The sequence below is a fragment of the Armigeres subalbatus genome, chromosome 3 (genome assembly GCF_024139115.2).
Source record: "Armigeres subalbatus isolate Guangzhou_Male chromosome 3, GZ_Asu_2, whole genome shotgun sequence".
In the NCBI taxonomy this organism is placed as follows: Eukaryota; Metazoa; Arthropoda; class Insecta; order Diptera; family Culicidae; genus Armigeres; species Armigeres subalbatus.
In genome coordinates, this window is record NC_085141.1 from 201,792,784 (window position 1) to 201,813,328 (window position 20,545).

Below are 20,545 nucleotides of genomic sequence, written 5' to 3' on the forward strand. Positions count from 1 at the left end.
GGAACCGTTACCCTTGCAAATACCCATGAAGTGGACGTTTCAAGGTTTTGGCTGCTCCTAAAAAAGTGAAGAAACGTTACTATGAAAGTTAGAGAAGTGAATAATTCATAATTATTATTATTGAAACTTACCATATTGCAATGAATGCTGATTCCGTGAGTATACTGTTGGCTTACACATCGCATGGATCAATTTCGGCTGGGAAATCGTTCAAAGCCTTGACAATGACACTAACGAATCTACTCAGGCCAGTGCAGTAGCAACAGCCATCTTCGCTTCTTGCTGCCAACTTCCGGCTTCCCTCCGGATTCGTCGGTCGAAGCAATAAGCCCCCAGTTTCCAGTTGCTCGTAAATCGTCAACGATTTTGATGTTTCCTTCTCCGGTATTCACTTTGGTCATACTCCGTGTCCTACTGCCTTCGGCAAAACTTTCACCGGATAACCAAATTTCGCGGGATCTGCTGTTAGTGCTGGATGCACGTCGTAATAACTCACCGAAGAACTGCGAAATATTATTTGCGTACCGTTTGATTTTTCAAAACTTTATTATATTTAAAAAGAACGCGGATGCTTGAGAGCTTGAGAAAGGAACCTTCGGTGAAAATTTTACAAACTGTAAACAACAAAGTCAAAAATTTTCACCCAAATATGAGTAAATTAATTCACTCATAAATTGGTAAAGCCACTTTACCAATAATATGGGTGAAATTCACCAATTTTCTCAGTACATTTCACTCATAATATTGGTAAAGAATTCATTACTCAAATATGAGTGAAAGAAGTACTCATAAATAGGTAAATGGATCTAAGCGTGTATAGGGAGATCATTTTAAAATGCTTATAATAAATTCTAGACAAATTGTAATTAAAATCTGATTGATGTATGATACGGAAAAAGTTCCGAACTGTATATGATAGATACATTTTTGGAAAATATTAAAAAAATTGAGATAAGCTTCTAGATATGTAATTCAGAACTTTTTCCGTACCGTACATCAATCAGATTTTAATTACAATTTGTCTATAATTTATTATAAGCATTTTAAAATGATCTTCCTATGCTGCGCTGTAGGATCTGTCAAAGTTAACACCGTCGTGTGTCTTCTTCTTATTTTTAATTGGATTCGTCTATACACGGTTAGAAAAAAGTATCTAATATTAGGTACTTTTCACTCAAATCGGGGGTTCAGTGTGGGAACCCAAAATTAAGTAATATTTTCTTGAAATTAAGTGAAATTCACCTAATATTAAGTAAAATATACTTAATTTTAAATAGAAACTAACCAAAAGCTAGGTAAATTTCACTCAGCTTTTGTAAACATGAGATTACCCAACGTTGGGTTCCCACACTTTAATGCCCTTGTTGAGTGGTTTTACTCTTCATTTTATAGGTTGGTATCGTGTTCAAAAGAAATTTCTTTTTCTATCCCAATACCATGTTAAATTCCGTTTACTGAATCGGTAAAGTAAAAAGTTGAAAAGAAATTTCATCAACAGTATCCACCTGAAAAGAACAAAAATCAAAAAGGGAATTTGTAAGGTTCCCACACACAAAAAAAATCGTTGGTAAAATTAAAAGAACGTTGGTAAAATTAAGAAAATTCGTTAGTGATTTTCAGTAGAAAGTATAGGATTGTTAAATCTACCAATGCAAAAAATGTCACCTCGAGACAAACTTTGACAAGAGGAATATTTTCAAAATAACATTTACCTCTCAAAACGAAAGCTGAATTTTACATTAGTATTAACTAGTAATACTTTCAAACCAACAAGTTGTGTTCATTGTCGATTTCACATATGATTTTTTTATTTAAGTTTGTCAAAAAATTAAAAACATTAAAATTTGATGATTTTGTTGGTATTATTATCTTTATTATCATTTGGAAATCACCATTCTTTGGTTTACATATTATTATTTTCCTTTTATGCGTATCGGGGTGGCGCGCGGCGGCTGTCAACTTCGCGATGATGCAATTTTATGGTTTCATCCTCTGTTTGATATGGAGTTAGTAGCAGGCCTATGTTAAACATCCTGGGAACTCCGATGCTCCGTCCTCGGCTCCGTCTACGAAAATTAATAAATAAAATACAAATCAATGAAGATTTTATTGCAAAGAAGAGTGTCAGGAAATATTTACCTGTGGTACAATTTACTTGCTCGAAAGAAATAATTTATGCCCTGTACTTATGGTGTTTTCCCAAAACGGGATTGATTTTCCGAGTCCAAACGATGACCGACGAAGACAGCTCGATTAGTTGCCAGAAAATTATTATTTACTGCCAATGTTGCCAAATCGAGAAAAATGAAAGGATCACTTGACAATTTTTAATCTTTCAGTCGAAAATTTTCCGCTTTCAAATCAACAATGTTTCATTGATAATAAAACTTTCAAATAGAAAGTTTTATACTCACAGTAAAAATTTCGCTACCCAAAATTACTAGAAATGAGCAACTTTCAAAACGAAAGTGTGATATTCTCAAAAGCACAATTTTATTTCTCTCTGTGCACGCAAACTAATGGGAGCTGTCACTTTACTTTCGGAAAAATAGTCTGCTCGATTATTCCGCAAGTAAAAGTGACATTTTGCTCCATGCAGATCAGTTGTCAAAATTCCGCTTGGTAATATTGAACAAAATTCCGTAACCTCTCTACTTTTTAAGTGGATACTGGCCTTATGACAACAAAGGGAAGAGGGAGGGAGAAGCAAGAGAAAAAAAGTACCTAAAATTAGGTACTTTTTTCTAACCGTGTAGACGAATCCAAGTAAAAATTAGAGGCCTGAGCATCATTATCGGTCGCGAGCATTTTAATTATAGATAGTGGAATATATACACGCTTAGATTGGTTTACCTATTTATGGGTACTTATTTCACTCATATATGAGTAAATGCTAAAATACCTATATTATTAGTCAAAGTTACGTAAAAAATTGGTAATATTTACTGATATTATGAGTACATCGACTTTACCTATATTTGAGTGATCACGTTTACCCATATTTGGTTGAAAAAATAAACATAAATAAATCGAATTTGATGACCATCGCGTCGTTTTCGAATAATTTCAAAAGTATTTCCGTTTGTTGTGTTAAGAATATTCCGTGCGATCACGGTTTACATATTCTGATGTAATCCGTGGAATGAGGTAATTATTTTGTAATATTGATTTTATTATATGATTGCGAAATTGTAATAGCATTGATTTTCGATATACGCAGCTTCTCAACTTTCCTATCTACTCGGTCTCTAGTTCAGATCAGAAGCGCCTCCTCCCAGGTGGAGATTGCAGAGTACAACGATGAACGGAACCATCGTTGGAGAAATTCTGCCCGGAATTGTGACATCTGATTTCAAACTCTCAAACATATTATGAAGCTGCTAGTGCTGCGGAATCGACGCTGTTTTGCCCATGAGAGCTCCACGCCGATCAATTGGGAAGTGTTTCGATTCCCTTTCGGCAGCTTCTAGCGCTCCACAAGAATTGAAGAACATTATGGTGCTTCATCCGATAAAAGCAAAATAAGAAAACCGTTCATCATCCTACGCACATTCCCAATGTCGCATGCAATGGCGGCACTTCGGACGGTACGCAACATATCAATGGAACTTGCGAAATACCCATGGCCGAGTGACAAATTAGTGCGGTATTGGGGTGTTTATAAAGGCTCCAACCAAACACACATCGACAACATCCGGACAACAGAAAAAAAATTTCCTACGTTCATTTCAATATGTATGTTTTCCTGGTCTTGTCGTTCCGGAACTGTCATCTAGGAAATGGCCATGGCGGGGAAAGTTCAGGAGTCGTTCAACATAGAGGGGGCTTGGACACGAATGAGATGCTGTTGGATGTTGTTATCATTTTTCGTTCCAAGAGTTATTTTGATATGCTGCTGAAATAACGTTCGGATCGCAGATTTTGATTTGAAAGGTAGGTTATTTAGTAATAAAGTATAACTGAATAGTATAATTTTAGGATTTGTTAATTTTCCAGATCTTTGTACCAGCCGAGAGTAGCTGACCGTTTTTCCACCAACGATCACACCATCCGAAACCCTATTGCAGTCGATTGCAGTTCCGGTATGGCATGCCGTCAAACTTCTACAAAGATTTTCACGTTACTTGGGATTTATTCTACGAGGCTGCTGAGAGCGAGGCTGAGGGATACTCAAGTTCTTCCGGCACCACTACCATCATCAATGCTGCCATCAGTTCATGTATTCGGCTATTCTGCAACATAAATGTTAAAGAAAAACTACTAAAATGTATTAGCTCTATAGAGCTAGTAATAAAACCCGAGATAAAACCTATAAAATATTTGGTGTATTTTGTATTTGATGCGTTAAATAATAATTAATAAGCAAAAATATTTTAAAATCCAAAACAAAACAAAAATCACCCATATATGAGTCAATTTAACCTATAATAAAGTACCCATAAATAGGTGAACTTTACCAATATTCCCATGAACCGATTGTACTCAAATATGAGTAAATGTCAATTCACCCATAAATACGTATGTGCACTTTTTCGAGATTATAGGTATAGTTCACCCATATTTAGGTGAACTGAACTAAGCGTGTAGATGAGCGAAGATAAATCCTCTGTCTCCAAACGAACTGTCAAACGTGTCTCCAAACGAGCATGACGTCACGATTTCAATGGAAACGTTAAGGGCTGTGACATCATATGCGCGTGTGCACGGGCAAAAAAATCGACTCAGCCATGCTTTCGCTCATCTATAGATTCTACTATCTATAATTTTAATCACCCGCGCAGCGCTTTCATTTTAGTTTCGTCACTCGTTTCCGCATCGGTCACTATTTTCGGCTCTCAATTTGGTTGCTGTATTCCGTACCGCTGACGTTTGACAGTTGACAGTTCATCAAATAGCAGCGCTCTTATCGCGCTACCAAATTTGGTCACCTGTCAGTCGCGCTACTGTTATAGCAGCGCGTTTAGTAGCGACCGGTAAAGTGTCAAGTAATGATACTGCGCAGCCAAACGGCCTAAACTCACCACCGGCAATCTTGCTCTAAGAGAAACGCGGATAGGTATGTGCCGCCAGTTCATAAGAAAATCGTACAAAATTTATACGTAATTCTTATAGCAAAATAACATAAGACATTCGTATGATTATCACTAGTTTTCTTGGCTGAGTGATTGGCTGCTGTTTTTGACGGTTCGGCCAAGAAAACTAGTGATAATCATACGAATGTCTTATGTTATTTTGCTATAAGAATTACGTATAAATTTTGTACGATTTTCTTATGAACTGTGTGTTATTTGACCGAGAATGATTTTTATAAGTTTGTCTTATGAAAATATAAAGATTTGTCGATGCCCTTGATGGAATTCGTAAGAGAATCTTATAAACATCAATCCTTCTTGCATATGAGGGTCATAATGTTTTCTACACGATTTTTGTATACGCTGTGCATTCTTATAAAGCATTAGCGTAGACAAATTCAAAAACCCAGATTAATCCACCTAGCAGTGATGATGCCTTTCTCGTGCATTATAAAATATATTGAAAAAATCACATTAGAGAGGTAAAAACAGCTCTTTGGGGGAATAGATCACATTTTTCGATCATTTTTAATATTTTTGCCTTGCCACCATTCAAAAAAAATTGTTCTTTGAATTTTCAAGGGGGACCTTTGGGGAAAAACAATGTTTTTTCAATAATTCCGAAAAGCAATGATCGGGCCCATTTCCAATAGCAAACAATTCCCCGTCGAATGCAACTTCACGCAGCATAATTTCATACGATTAAACCAAACATATGTATTGTTGTTTTCAATAATCCATTAATTAATGAATCAAAAAGGTGTTATTGTTGATTCTACAATATTTTATTGTTAAAACAACAATATAAATTTAATTTCAACAATATTTATTTTTCACCACATTTGTTAGAAAAAGAATAAACGTGTATTTTATTGTGTGTAAATAATTTCTAAACATATTAGTAGCTCTGATGGAATTTTCCCGAATTCCTTGTTTTAAAAATTGATTCCCCGAATTTATTGTTTTAAAAATAAATAAATAAAATACTAAGTTCTAATTGGATAAAGCAGTTTACTGGCTACAGGTAAGTTCCAATAAACATAAATGATTATGTATTCTACATGCCAAACTTTAAAATACCTTTTTCAGAACAAAGCATTTGAATTGGAGTTTACGCTAAAAAAAATTGGAAGGTACTTCTTGCTACGCTCTCGGAGAAGTTCTCGGACAAGATCATGGACTCATTTCTGGTTTATTTGATGACTGAAACGTCAGGTAAATAAAAGTTTTATTTTTTACCCAAAAGAAAAGCATTAAGATTATTTTTATTTAACACAATTTTATTTTAAGGGCTTTCTCAGATGATACATTACGCATGGCGTGTGATGCATGATGAACATCAGCAGAAGATGTGCTGTGGCAGAGTATAATAAATATTGCAAATTTTGCGCCGTGTTCGACTCCCATGCAGAAAATTTTGTCCCACCAAAATATGTTCCCACCAGTTTCTCCATATATGGATGACGTCTCAACTGCAAGAAAGAGCTTTTGGGGTGTGAAAAAGGTGCAATAATGATGTTTTGGGATTGTGCTTTCGCTAATTTCTATACAATTCGACGTGTGAGCATTTGTTTTGGTACTTCGACAAATTTGCACGGTAGTATATTCTTCGGTGAGAAAAGCAATATATAATAAAAGATTAAACATTGAAACACATTTCTTAGGAATTCATTATTTGTTCATTTTATTTAAAAAAAGAAAACAATTTTTAATGGTATAAACGGGTATAAATTATTATTGGTTCAACAATATAGAATTGGGTTGTTTAGGGGTATGTATGTTTTTACATATTCTGAATCTGCATAAAAAACTGAGCCTAACCTCAATTTTTCAGAATTTTTGGAGCTCCGGAACTATTTTTAATTTGCATTTTAAATTTGTATGGGACTAGAAATTTGTTCTTATGCTGCATGGGCCAACTGTCAATGTATGAATGTTAGTGTCATTCTATCGATTGAAATAGCTTATTGTTTGCTGCACAAAAATGTAAATAAAATGTTTACAAACAAAATAAAAATATGTTGGAGATCAGGAAAGCATGCTCTTTATGTTAAACTATAAAAAACCTCATATTTTTCTTTGCTAAACAACCCAATTGTTGAATCAACAGTGTTTATAGTTTGAATCAACAATACAGGCACAATTATTTCAACAATAATATTGTTGATTTAACAATATCGCGGCTCAAAGCATGATTGTAAAAACAACAATATTACACGCAGAAAAATGTATTGTAGAAACAACAATATTCTAGCTAAATTCAACAATAAATATTGTTAGCTCAGGGCTAATAATATTTTATGGTTGAGTCAATCAAGAATATTGTTGTTGCTACAATCGATCATTCTATGTTATTGTCAGTTTGTTCAACAATAATATTGTTGAAATAACTGCCATTGTATTATCAAATCAATGGTATGTAAAGATTGAATCAACAATCAAATATTGTTGAATTAATAATGATGCATTCAGCTTTGTGGGGTTATTTTTTATTTTGTACTCGACGAAAATAAAACAAAATAGATGTTAGGTTTTATTAAGGGTTTTTTTCATTTTATTTTTATAATATTACAGTAATTTACACAACATTTCATCGCTACTTCAGTAGGGGGGAAATAGCCGAACATGCCAATTATCATAATGGCTGAAAATGCATCACTTGGAAACGCGACATATGACTATGTTTTTGCGAGATTTATTGTTGTTGATTTCACAAATTCTGCAACAAAATGTGCGGTGTGTTTATCAGAATATTTATAAAATAATATTTGCTTTGAATTACCTGTGGCTTCGAATAAATTTTGTGAGCTTTCCACCTTCCACTTCGATTTTGAAAACTATTCTCGCAAAAGGTTTTTCTACTTTTTTTAAATTCTAGCGTCAGAAAGAACACATAAAAATAAACACACTGCTTCGTAATCAGGCAGTTTCAAAACAAAAAGAAATATTGTTGAAATGAAAATACTATTGTTGCTTTAACAATAAAATATTGTAGTTTCCACAATCATATATTTTTGATGCAATAATAGAGCTATTGTTGAAATCAACAATATTCTTTTTAGGTTTAATCATACAAAATTATGCTGCGTGTATGGATTGATTCAAACGCTAAATATTATTAGCCCTGAGTTAACAATATTTATTGTTGAATTCAACCCGGAATATTGTTGTTTCTACAATACATTTTTCTGCGTGTTGTTGCGAGTAAATCGGATAATTCTAAGTTCTAAAAAGTGTGCCTACAAAATTTGTACACATACACACACACATACACAAAAAAAAACAGACGTCACCTCAGTTTGTCGAGCTGAGTCGATCGGTATATAACACTATGTGTCTCCGGGCCTTCTATCAAGTTTTGCCTTTCTCGTACAACAAATTTGTACCAGAAAGGCTTTCATTTCACTCCCAAAACGTACTTTTTATAGAGCGCTTGTAGACCCATAGTATTATATACCATTCGATTCAGCTCGACAAACTGAGCAAATGTCTGTCTGTCCGTGTGTGTGTGTGCGTATGTGTGTGCACATTGAAACATTAGCCAATTTTTCTAGTACTAAACCTGAATCGATTTTGCTACAACAAGTTGCATTCGATGGGGAATGTTTTCTTCTTGTTCACTATTGAGTTTCATAATGATGGCACTTCTCAAAAATAGTAAATATTCAAAGAGTTATGAGACATCATTATTTCGTAACAAATAAGCTATCGATTTTCTAGGTTATGTTCTCCCAAGACACAATTTATTCGAAACCGGCACACTGACAGCATAGAATACACAGCTTAGAGTGAAATCAGTAGTGATTCAGTTTGGTTGCAAATTTTCGAACACTATTCTAGTTTGAATATGAGCCAAAATAGAACAAACTCACAGGTTTCCTCAGCAGTGTTCTATTCATGTTTGATTTTTTCCATTAAATTAAATGATTATGTTGCTGCTGAGGAAGGCGCGGTAAATGCAAAGTGGATTGATCCATACGTAAAATGACACATTCATGCACCAAAACAATTGAAAAATATTTGAATCTCGTGATTCATTCGTGGTTCAAATCTGCAGAAAATAGAACTGGGCGGTATAACAGTTTTAAGCTTTTGAATCTCGACTGTTATAAAAATTGAATCTTGAGCCACTGCTGGGAAAGTGCATGATTCAGATTCATATTCAAACTGACAGCCCCGAACGCCCCGAACGATTTGAATCACTGCTGATTTTACTCTTACACGGAAGAAAAAACTTCACAAAGAAACATAGAAACCCATTAGACGATCCCCACCAGTGCGTAAATAAAGCCAAAATAGCAACCTCTATCATGACGCGAACTCGCACCGGTCGTTGGTAAACGGGTGTGGGAAATGTAAACGCAACCTTCGGTGAATAGCGAGTTGGCAAATTTGGCGACCCGCTCCAACCGTTGCCAAACCATCACACGGAAATATAAAGTAACCCATAAATAAAAAATCTGCCGTCTGCTGAAAAATTGTTCGGGTACTCATCATCAAAACCATTGTGATGGAGGTCAGTTTAGTTTGGATTTCAACTGATTGGCGGCGCTAGTGCATATGAAATAACCTGATAGGTTAGAATATCGAATTCTGGAATTTTTAGAATATTGGCGTCTTCTACAAAGTTGTTCGGGTGGTCAAAACCACCATGACGAAAACAAGTTTAATTTGAAATACAACCGCTTGGCGGCGCTAATGAATAGAAAATAACCTAAAAGGTCAGATATTTCGATAGTTGAAATCTTAAGAATATTGCCGTCTTCTACAAAATTGTTCGGATGATTAAAACCATCATGACAAAAGCAAGTTTAGTTAATAATACAACCGCTTGGCGGCGCTAGTGTATTGGAAATAAACTGATAGGTCAGGTATCTCAAAATATGTAATTTTTAGAATATTGCCGCCTTCTACGAAGTTGTTCGGGTGGTCAAAACCATTATGACCAACGCAGGTTTAGATTAAGATATAACCGCTTGGTGGCGCTAGTGTATAAGAAATAACCTGCTAGGTTAGATATTTCGAAAACTGAAATTTTTAGAATATTGCCGTATTCCACAAAGTTGTTCGGGTGGTGAAAACCGTCATGAAGCAAGCAAGTTTAGTTTTAAACACAATCGCTTAGCGGCGCTAGTGTATAAGAAATAAACTGATAGGTTAAATATCTCAAAATCTAGAATCACAGACAAACAGACGTAACTCTTCATACAAACTGTTCGGAAAAATATCGTCCTTCGCTTTTCAGAAAACACTACTGTCATCTGTTATCAGAATCGCGAGAAACACAGTCGGCCATTATTATTTCCCATTTGAGGTTTGCTCCTAACGCATACATCTATATCAATCATCATCATCATCGTCATCATCACAGAAAACATTCAGCAGCATATACACTAATCAAATGTCAAAGCGATTGAACACTAGCGCCTCTCTTGGCACAATCGCGTAGCACTGATGTATTTCAAACCAACCGTTGAACACGTGAACGATGTTGAAATGAGAAGTGTTACGTCTGTTTGTCTGAACTAGAATTTTCAGAATATTGCCGTATTCTACAAAGTAACTTGCCATAAGACGAGTTCGTACAATTCCATTTAATTCCACCACTTGGTTGTACCTATGACAGATACTACAGTAAGACCATCTACAGTGTCTCGTACTTGACTCGATTCGACTCAACTCGAGCGTCAACGAGTATTGCGGTTTCAAACTAAACTTCTGGTTTTGACTACCCTTTTAAATCTTACATAATAACCAACCTAACAGATAATTCGGATAACTTTGTAGAAGATGGCCACTTTCTAACTCTAACGGATTTAGAAATATTTAACCTAACAGGTTATTTCTTATACACTAGCGCCGCTATGCGTATGAATTCCAAACTAAACTAGTCTTCATCATAAATGTTATGGCTACCCGAACAACTTTGTAGAAGACAAAATCTTTCTAAGTCTTATAGATCTCGAGATATCCAGCTCACTAAATTATTGCATATAAGCTAGCGCCACCTAGCAGATGTGTGTCTAGCTAATCTGATAATCACAAAATGCATTACGCACATATTTATATTACAAAAGTTGGAGCGCGTTCTGAAAGATTTGAAAATAAATAATATTTTTTCCTGATTTTATTTATTTCCGTGTTTGCCTCAATAGCAACCGGATATTCACCACCGGTGCGAAGCATGATTGCACTTCAACAACCTTGATAGAAACAACCGGTGCGAGAACAAGTGCATAAATAAAATATGAACGCATTTCGTTCCTATACTAGACACTCATTTGGATACACATCGGTGGGGATCGTCTAACAAATAAGCTATCGATTTTCTAGGTTATGTTCTCCCAAGACACAATTTATTCGAAACTGGCACACTGACAGCAGAATACACAGCTTACACGGAAGAAAAAACTTCACAAAGAAACATAGAAACCCATTAATGAGTTAAAAAGTACCTATTTTAAGATTTCATGTATACACTGAAAATTCTCGTTTATTTTTTCAAAATGACCTAAGAAACATATTTTCATGAATGAATTTTAATATTGCGATCAACAGACCAATATGATAGCTTTTGATTGCAGTACACAAATTAATTCATGAATAAAAGGTGACATAGGGTAAAGTGCCCAATAGTGGACCCCCAACCAATAGTGGACATTCCAGCCATTTTTGCATTATTACAGCACAATGTAAACATTTTGCTATGAAATTCCATCGGGAGAACCTACCTTAGAGTCCAATGATTTGATTACATGCATTGGAAATGATATGGAAACTAAAATTAGATGATTTTTTTACAATTCTATAAAAAATAAACACGAGAGTGTCCATTATAGGAATATTTTGGGGGGTCCATAATAGGGAAGAAGAACGTTTCGAAACGGAACATAAAAATTAAATGAAGTGTCGACTATAGGGAAGCAATTTCCTATTATGGACCCCCAGGGGGTCTACTATAGGGCGAATTCAGTCAGACTTTTAAATGTTAATTTCAACGAATAACGTCGAGTATTTGAGTGTTTCATGTATGTATCGTGAAGAGGAGATGCAGAGCTTGATATTAGATATCACGCAAAATTAATATTTTGAAAATTTCCACTCCTTATGCCAGGAAGAGAAAAAATTCACTACTAGGGGGTCCACTATCGGGCATTTTACCCTATGTTCTTTTTAAAAGTTAAGCGTCATTTCTGCCATTTCTTTCCCCTATGGGCCGATGTGAGCAGTGAGAAGTGAAAAGTGAGACGTGAGAAGTGCGAAGTGAGGAGTGAAAAGTAAGAAGTAAGAAATGAAAAATGAGAAATGAAAAATCACCAGATGATCCGAAATGAAAACAAAAATGTTTTTCCAAATTTAATCTAGACTATCCTTTGAAAAGAGCTGAAATTTTTTTGCTAATATTTTCAAATGGATATACAGTTAAACCTCCATGAGTCGATGTTCTATGACTCGATATCGACTCATAGAAGCAAATTATTCCATATTAAAAATATTTTCTGGGTTACTACGATGGTCCCTTAAAACAGCATCACAAGGTTTGTATATTCCACATCTCGATATTTCCTTGAGTCGATGGTCCCTTCAATATCGACTCATGGAGGTTTTACTGTAATAGAAAAACGACGCATCCCACAAAAAAGTGTTGTATGGGTGACCATCGCAAAATCAGTCAAACTTTCTAGTGAAAATATCGGAAACAATCCAAATTGAGCCCTACACTGAAAAAATCAGTTTAAAAATTTTAAAGTCGATTTGCGAAAAACGCCCTTTTTATTTAAATGAAATTTTGTCTCAAGATAGGTGATTATGTTCCTACCAACCGTCCATACATCGCAAGCTGGGCACTCTTAAGGAAAAAAGTTTTTCTAACAAAACTTTTTCTTGTCGGAATTATTTTCAGTGTATTTTCATCTGAAACTAAACCAATGAAAGCCATCGTTATAGAACCCCAAGCAAATCTATTTTTATGATACATTGTCTAATTTAGTCACTAAATATAGTTTGTTTTAAATTAAGAGTAATATTAAGAAGGGGTTTATATCTTCAAAAAAAATATTATATTCCATTATTAGCTTCTTTAGTTGCGACCAGTTACGACCAAAACATTGTACTCTGCCTGACTGTACAGGAATACTTATTGCTTTTCTCACCGAAGAATATACTACCGTGCAAATTTGTCGAAGTACCAAAACAAATGCTCACACGTCGAATTGTATAGAAATTAGCGAAAGCACAATCCCAAAACATCATTATTGCACCTTTTTTCACACCCCAAAGCACTTTCTTGCAGTTGAGACGTCATCCATATATGGAGAAACTGGTGGGAACATATTTTGGTGGGACAATATTTTCTGCATGGGAGTCGAACACGGCGCAAAATTTGCAATAATATGAGTATATTATGTATACATATGTTAAATCCACCCCTTAAAGACACTGAAAAAATCAATTCCGTCAAGAAAAAGTTTTTGTTAGAAAATTTTTTTCCTTCAAAGTGCCCAGCTTGCGATGTATGGACGGTTGGTAGGGAACATAATCACCTATCTTGAGACAAAATTTCGTCCAAATCGAAAAGGGCGTTTTTTTGCAAATCGACTTTTAATTTTTTAAATCGATTTTTTTTAGTGTACACACTCCGAAAAAATTACCGAATTCGGTAATTCATTTACCGAATTCTCAACAGCTGAACTTTCGGTAATGACTTCGGTAAACCAATCGATTACCGAACGACCTGTAAAATGTATCGAACAGCAAGATTGTCAAATTTACTGATGGTTCGGTAACGTAGCACCGAACTTCTGTAAAATAGCTTTTTGTTTTTTTCGCTGGAAAATTAAATCCAAAAAATATAAATAAAAAAATAGATTCTTCTATTTATGCTTCCATTTCAAATAATGCTTTATTGTACTGTCGACAGTTTAACATTATATAATATTGTTTAGAATAGAACATGCAAAGCAGGAAGTAGAGCCTCGCCATTTACGATCGGAGGGGCATCGGAATCTCCGATTCAGAACTGAGCAGACGCCGGAAAATATCAGGGATCGAGTCATTGGCCGAAAAACTACATTTTCTCATTCCAAATGTCAATCAGCAGCATGTAACCAGTGTATGAGCAGGCATCACCTGGAGCAACGGAAGTCATCTCGACTATAGGAGCTGGTAGACCATGAAGAAAAAAAAAAACAAAAGCTATCATAAGCAAAATTGTTGTTCTGTGTTGCTATGAATTATTACTTACTCACTCTGAATATTATCACCGTTGTTATCACCATTCATTTTAAAGCACAAATTTATTAATATCGCAAGTGGGATGAAACATTTGAAACAAAAATTTCCTTCTCTCAACCACGCGAAAACGAACATTGAGTACTTGACGTTTAACGTTACCGAAAATTCAGTTATTTCGTCGGTGTCATTTTAGATTTACCTTATTTTCGGTAAAAATGATGACAGATATCGTCATTTACCGAAGTTCAGCAAAATGCTATGTCAACACGAGTGAAAATACCGAAATATTTGTAATTTGCTAAATTACCGAAAACTTTCGGTGATTTTAATTACCGAACTCTTGAGCTCTTTCTAAGTGTGTAGGGTTCAATTTTGAGTTTTTCAAAAAGTTTTATTAGAAAGTTTGACTGATTTTGCGATAGTCACCCATACAACACTTTTTTGTAGGAAGGGTCGTTTTCGATTATATCCATTTGAAAAATCAGTAAAAACAAGTTTGACCCTTTTCAAAAGATAGTCTGAATCAAATTTGAATAAACTAAGTATGCACTTTTCTTTTAACTGCACTTCTTAAATATTGACCAATAAATTTACAAAAGTCAACTTAAACAATCAGAACACTTGCAAGTTCCCAAAAAGTTCTATTTTGGCTTTACGCATTTTATTACATTTCCGCATAACTTTTCAAAAGGACCTAAGTAATTTTTATTCATGAATTCTCGCTTAACTTTTCAAAAGGACGTAAGTAACATTTTTTTTCATGAATTAATTTGAATACTGCAATCAATAGCTTTCATGTTGTTCTGTTGATTGCAGTATTGAGTACTTAATTCATGAAAAAAATGTTACTTAGGTCCTTTTGATAAATTATGCGAGATCTATAGTACAGCAGAAAGTCCATTGCTGATAAACGTTCATTTCGAACAATAAATACACCGCAGATTGCTGGTTAATTTTTTTTGACATCTATTGTGATTCTCGAGATATTATAGCATTTTGCTCATTCACCTCTGCCTCGCTTAGTTGTGCGCCGCTAAGGTATTGTGTCATATTATGGTACTTTACTCAATTTAAGTGTAGAATATTACATCACAAATTAAACATAATTGCACTACTAATATCCACTTAAACAATATCCCGAACGCAACACAGGCGAAAGAAAAGCAAAAAACTACTAAACCTCGAACAATTTCACTTAAAAATATCTTTTCGTAAAGGGACGACAATATGCTACATACCTTCACGGAGAAAAAAATATGGTAAACTCAACCATAATTTCACGGAGAATAATCGGTTCAGTTTGAAACAACTAATAGTTTGGTTGTTTTTTAAACTATGATTTTGGTTGTTTTCAAATGTATATTCCTAAATTCAAACATTTTTGTTTGTTTGTGATTAAGCTCTTTGTTGGGTTGATTCTGCTTGAAAAAATATATCAATTCAACATTGATTATGGTTGTTCGAAATTGTATTTCTTGTTGAATCAACCTAAAGTCTAGTTTATTTCAAAAATATATACATTTATAAGTTGTTGGTTTGACAGCTTGATGACAACATAAAATATTAGGTTAATTTAAAGTGAACAGAAAGTTGATGCTAAACTTTATTTATGTTTACCAAAAAAACAAACCACATCTATGTTTGATACAACCTAAAATTTTAGTTTATTCAATTATTGTCAGTTACTTTTTCTCTTGGCTGCTGGTGTGAAAAGAAAACTACTTCAACCACGACAGAACCAAAGTTGGGACAAACTGTTTTTTTCCACTGTTTTCTTCCGGATCAACTAAAATTAAAGGTAAATGCAACATCTTCTTTAGAGTTAAATTCTAAACGTCTGGTATCAGGATAATCTTTGCTTATATTTTCAGGTACAGCATGATATTTCCTTCGTCCAATTGTTGTCCATAGTCGTCACCCCTTCTGGGCTATTAAAAAAAAAAAAATTCTGACTGTTTGGTAAGAAGTATGTAAACAACTAGACTACACAATTATTTATTCGTTTTTTCCTCTTCCAGATAGATATGGAACGAAAATATCAAAATAATAATAACGTGTTTTCAAAGAATAAAATATGTATGTTGTATACAAATGGCTAATTGTTGATTATTTTCCAATAAAAGAGAAAAAATCTGAATGGAAGGGACTAGGGAGGTACGGGAGGGAATATGCGTATGTAACAACAATCAAAATATTAGTTTGAATCAAACAATTCTAATATTTGATTTAAGCTAGTATTTGGTTGTATCAAGCTAACATTTTTGTTTGAAACAACCTACAGTTTAGATTGTTTGACGAACTGTCAAAATAGAACAACCAACAAATTAGTTGAATCAAACAAAATATTGGTTGGATGAACTAAAAAGCTGCGAAAAAATCAACAGAGTATTTTAGTTTGTTCCAACTATCTTCATGTTTAAATCAAACTAAGATTTTGTTTGGCACCAAATCAACCTAAAATATTGGTTGAAATAAACCAAATTATGGTTGAGTTTACCATATTTTTTTCTCCGTGTTGGTTTATTTCAACCAATATTTTAGGTTGATTTGGTGCCAAACAAAATCTTAGTTTGATTTAAACATGAAGATAGTTGGAACAAACTAAAATATTTTGATCAAATATAAAAACAAACAAAAAAAAAAAAATTTTGAAAACAGTAAAACTGTTGGAATGTGGAAAGCTTGCAGCTCACATCTATTTGACATTGGTTTATTTACTTTTTGCATGGCGCACAACTCGGCGCATGGGACCCGGCGCGTAACTGGTGAGCCAGTACACTGAGGAAACTGGACGTATGATTTCCAATCAAACGCCTTATGAAAATTTGCCACAAGGAATCGGTATGAATTTCAATATGTTGCCTTATGAATGATGATTTACATTAAAAAAAAGTAAAGTGCGGCAGACTGGGTTCGAACCATGGACGTCGGGGTCGGGAGGCCGGTATGTAGACCACACGCCCATGGACGCTTGAAGATTTGGAAAGGTAACTGCGTATAAAAAGCACTCTTTGTGGAAAATTCAGTCGAAGCTTCATAAGGCGCCAGTTATGAATTTCGCTAGTTCAGTTCGTTGAGTGTATGCTAATTTTAGAAAAGAATCGCAATAGCTTTCATGTTGTTCTGTTGATTGCAGTACTCAAATTAATTCATGAAAAAAATGTTACTTAGGTCCTTTTGATAAATTATGCGAGATCTATAGTACAGCAGAAAGTCCATTGCTGATAAACGTTCATTTCGAACAATACACCGCAGATTGCTGGTTAATTTTTTTTGACATATACTCTGTCTCGCCCAAACCAACAGCGAATTATCTATCGACTACTTTAACGAACTATTTAAGGAACAGCTACTTTAACCGACCGTGTCCATTTAGCAAGTACGGTGTTGAACATAATCCGGAGATTAAAATAACACTTAATAAAGTTTAAAAAACTTAGCAAGTAACCGCACAATATTGAGTAAAACAAATTAAAGGGTGTAGCATTTCTGCATGCGGTGAATAAATTTCGCACCGTGTATATAACTGACAGCATGAATGTTTGTGTTGCTTCTTTCGTGCTTTATTGATGATGCTAACCTCTCAAGCAAAGTTTTCCAAAGCTTCAAATGTGGAACACGAAAACTAATGGACGAACACACACGCGCTAGAGACCCGAAGCCGATGACTTCATCCGCTCGCCTCAACACAGCTGTAAAAGTTTCGTCGTTGGAAATAAAAATCGCATAGGGGAACTGGGGGTAGGACGCCCACGTTAAGGAAAATGCCATTTTTATCAATGAAAACCACCATTTCAACCAGTTTTCATCAGCGCATACTGAAGAACAGCATATCTGCGACTGACTACCGATAACAGATATCTAATGGTCCATTTTATTGCACAGAAATTTGATTTTTAAAAAGCACCCGAAAAAAAATGATTTTGAAACCATGCGGGGTGAGGTGCGCCAGTGGATGGGTTAAAACGCGCATGTGCTTATCGTACTGATTTTCATTTTAATTGCCTACATTAAGGCAATTAACCGAATGTTTCAGCTGTTTCGGTCATACGTAATGCCCCATGGGCGTAATGCCCCACACCGACCTCAGAAGTTTGAAGGCCCATAAAATCGTTTTAAAACCATTTTTGACGACGATTTCGTGTGGAACATAAAGAACACGAGTAAGCAGCATGGCTCATGGCTGAATTATTAATTTATCAATGTATAAAAGCGACAGAAAGACTAAATTCCACCGAGCTAGAATTGCATCAAAACACGCAAAAATCGTTTTTTCGAGTTTTTCTTGTATAACTAGAGAAAAATCATGAAATATATGTATCCAATGGCAATATTTTTCATTGCTTTATCGTATAGACTATTGAAAATAATCAAAATGGGGATATTTAACCTTATTCAGGGGTGGCGCGTTTTAACCCCTATGGGCGTGCTACCCCCACTTCCCCTACCTACGTACATGCTTTCTCGTGCGCTCGTTACGTTTGCTGCCATTTTGTTTCATGCTTTGGAAGGAAAGAAGAGGCGTGTCATTAAGGCTAACTGCTTTTTGGTTTGGGTGGTTTGGTTGGTTTGGGTGGAATGATGGTGTAGTTTGGGCATATGGGTGATTTGAACATAACGTTCGTTTTCATACACCTCCTTATTTCCATATTATGCGGCTTTTTTCATTTATATTTATGTGAATTGTTGGTTTCATTTTCACAAATGTACTTGTACAATTATTACACAAAGGGATGCAAAATCAATGTATGACATACAACTATGTAGTATTTTTGAACTTTAATATTACATTGGTGAAAAAACACTACGTGGGAATCAGGAAAGTTGGAAACATATCGAATTTTAATCCATATGTATTTTTCAAAACGCGCCGTTGCGCTAATCATTGTATTTACTATCGCTAATCATTGTACTACCGCACGATCGCATATTTGTAACATATGCATTTTTTCCTTTCTCGTACAACAAAGTTGTACCGAAAAGGCTATATGATTGCTAAAAAACTTGATAGAAGGCCCGGAGACCCATAGGGAAGATCCATTAATTACGTAACGCAAAAGTTGGCCATTTTCAACCCCCCCCCTCGATATCACACTTTTTGTATGAATCACTTAAAGTTTTTGTATGGATTGTCACACTTCGGGCAACCCCCCTCCCCCCTCAACGCGTTACGTAATTTATGGATGCTCCCATAGTGTTATATACCGATCGACTCAGCTCGACAAACTGAGGTGACGTCTGTTTTTTTGTGTATGTGTGTGTATGTGTACACATTTTGTAGGCACACTTTTTAGAACTTAGAATTATCCGATTTACTCGCAACAAGTTGCATTCGACGGGGAATTGTTTGGTATTGGAAATGGGCCCGATCATTGCTTTTCGGAATTATTGAAAAAACATTGTTTTTCCCCAAAGGTCCCCCTTGAAAATTGAAAATTTTTTGGAATGGGGGCAAGGCAAAAATATTAAAAATGATCGAAAAAATGTGATCTATTCCCCCAAAGAGCTTTTTTGACCTTTCTAATGTGATTTTTTCAATATATTTTATAATGCACGAGAAAGGCATCATCACTGCTAGGTGGATTAATCTGGGTTTTTTATTGTAAAGATACATAACAACCCCCCTTTTTTATTGTAAAAGTCCCATTTACCATTCATTTTATCGTGAAAAACCATTATTTCTCATGTGATTTTATTGTCAAAATTCCATTATATTCAATGGTAAAAATTATGTCTTAAATGGTGTTGTTACAATAAAATTTATGATATTTTAATGATATTTTTTATCCGGGAGACTACGTACTACGTTTATTTTGAACATAATGTGTAGTATTTTTTACCATGGCTGAATAATACACAAACAAATGTCAAAATTACCATAAAGCATGGTTATTTTAACTAAAATAAAAGTGTTGGAACGGAAACGTTTTCGGACCCTCTTGTAGCACGCGTGTTTTTAGGTTAGCGAGCTCAAAGCTAGATTTATTAAATAATAAATACATTAGGATAACATTTGTTTATATACGAGAATTTATTCTTACATTTGGTCTTCCTAGTGTTAACTGGATGATATTTCGGGAATTAAACGATCACTATAGTTCAATAATTTGTAATACAGCTCTACCTTTTTTGACTTCACAAAAATAATGGTTTTGAGGAACGAATGATTTGCAGGATTATGACACAACGGATGTCAACGTTTGACAGCCGATATTGATGACGCGGCGCATGGTTGCGCG

The 20,545-nt window shown here is 34.8% G+C and overlaps 3 long non-coding RNA genes across 3 annotated transcripts; 2 read left to right on the plus strand and 1 right to left on the minus strand.

Annotated features, from left to right (window-relative positions):
* Nucleotides 1-5,957: 5,957 nt before the first annotated feature.
* On the plus strand, nucleotides 5,958-6,733 carry LOC134225022 (uncharacterized). Its single transcript, XR_009983141.1, has 3 exons — nucleotides 5,958-6,096; nucleotides 6,162-6,287; nucleotides 6,363-6,733. It is a non-coding gene; the product is annotated as an uncharacterized LOC134225022 (long non-coding RNA).
* Nucleotides 6,734-7,598: 865 nt separating this feature from the next.
* LOC134220981 (uncharacterized) lies at nucleotides 7,599-8,144 on the minus strand. Its single transcript, XR_009982152.1, has 2 exons — nucleotides 7,855-8,144; nucleotides 7,599-7,791 (listed from the first exon to the last, which is right to left on the minus strand). It is a non-coding gene; the product is annotated as an uncharacterized LOC134220981 (long non-coding RNA).
* Nucleotides 8,145-15,590: 7,446 nt separating this feature from the next.
* LOC134227027 (uncharacterized) lies at nucleotides 15,591-16,402 on the plus strand. Its single transcript, XR_009983595.1, has 3 exons — nucleotides 15,591-16,104; nucleotides 16,178-16,265; nucleotides 16,325-16,402. It is a non-coding gene; the product is annotated as an uncharacterized LOC134227027 (long non-coding RNA).
* Nucleotides 16,403-20,545: the final 4,143 nt, after the last annotated feature.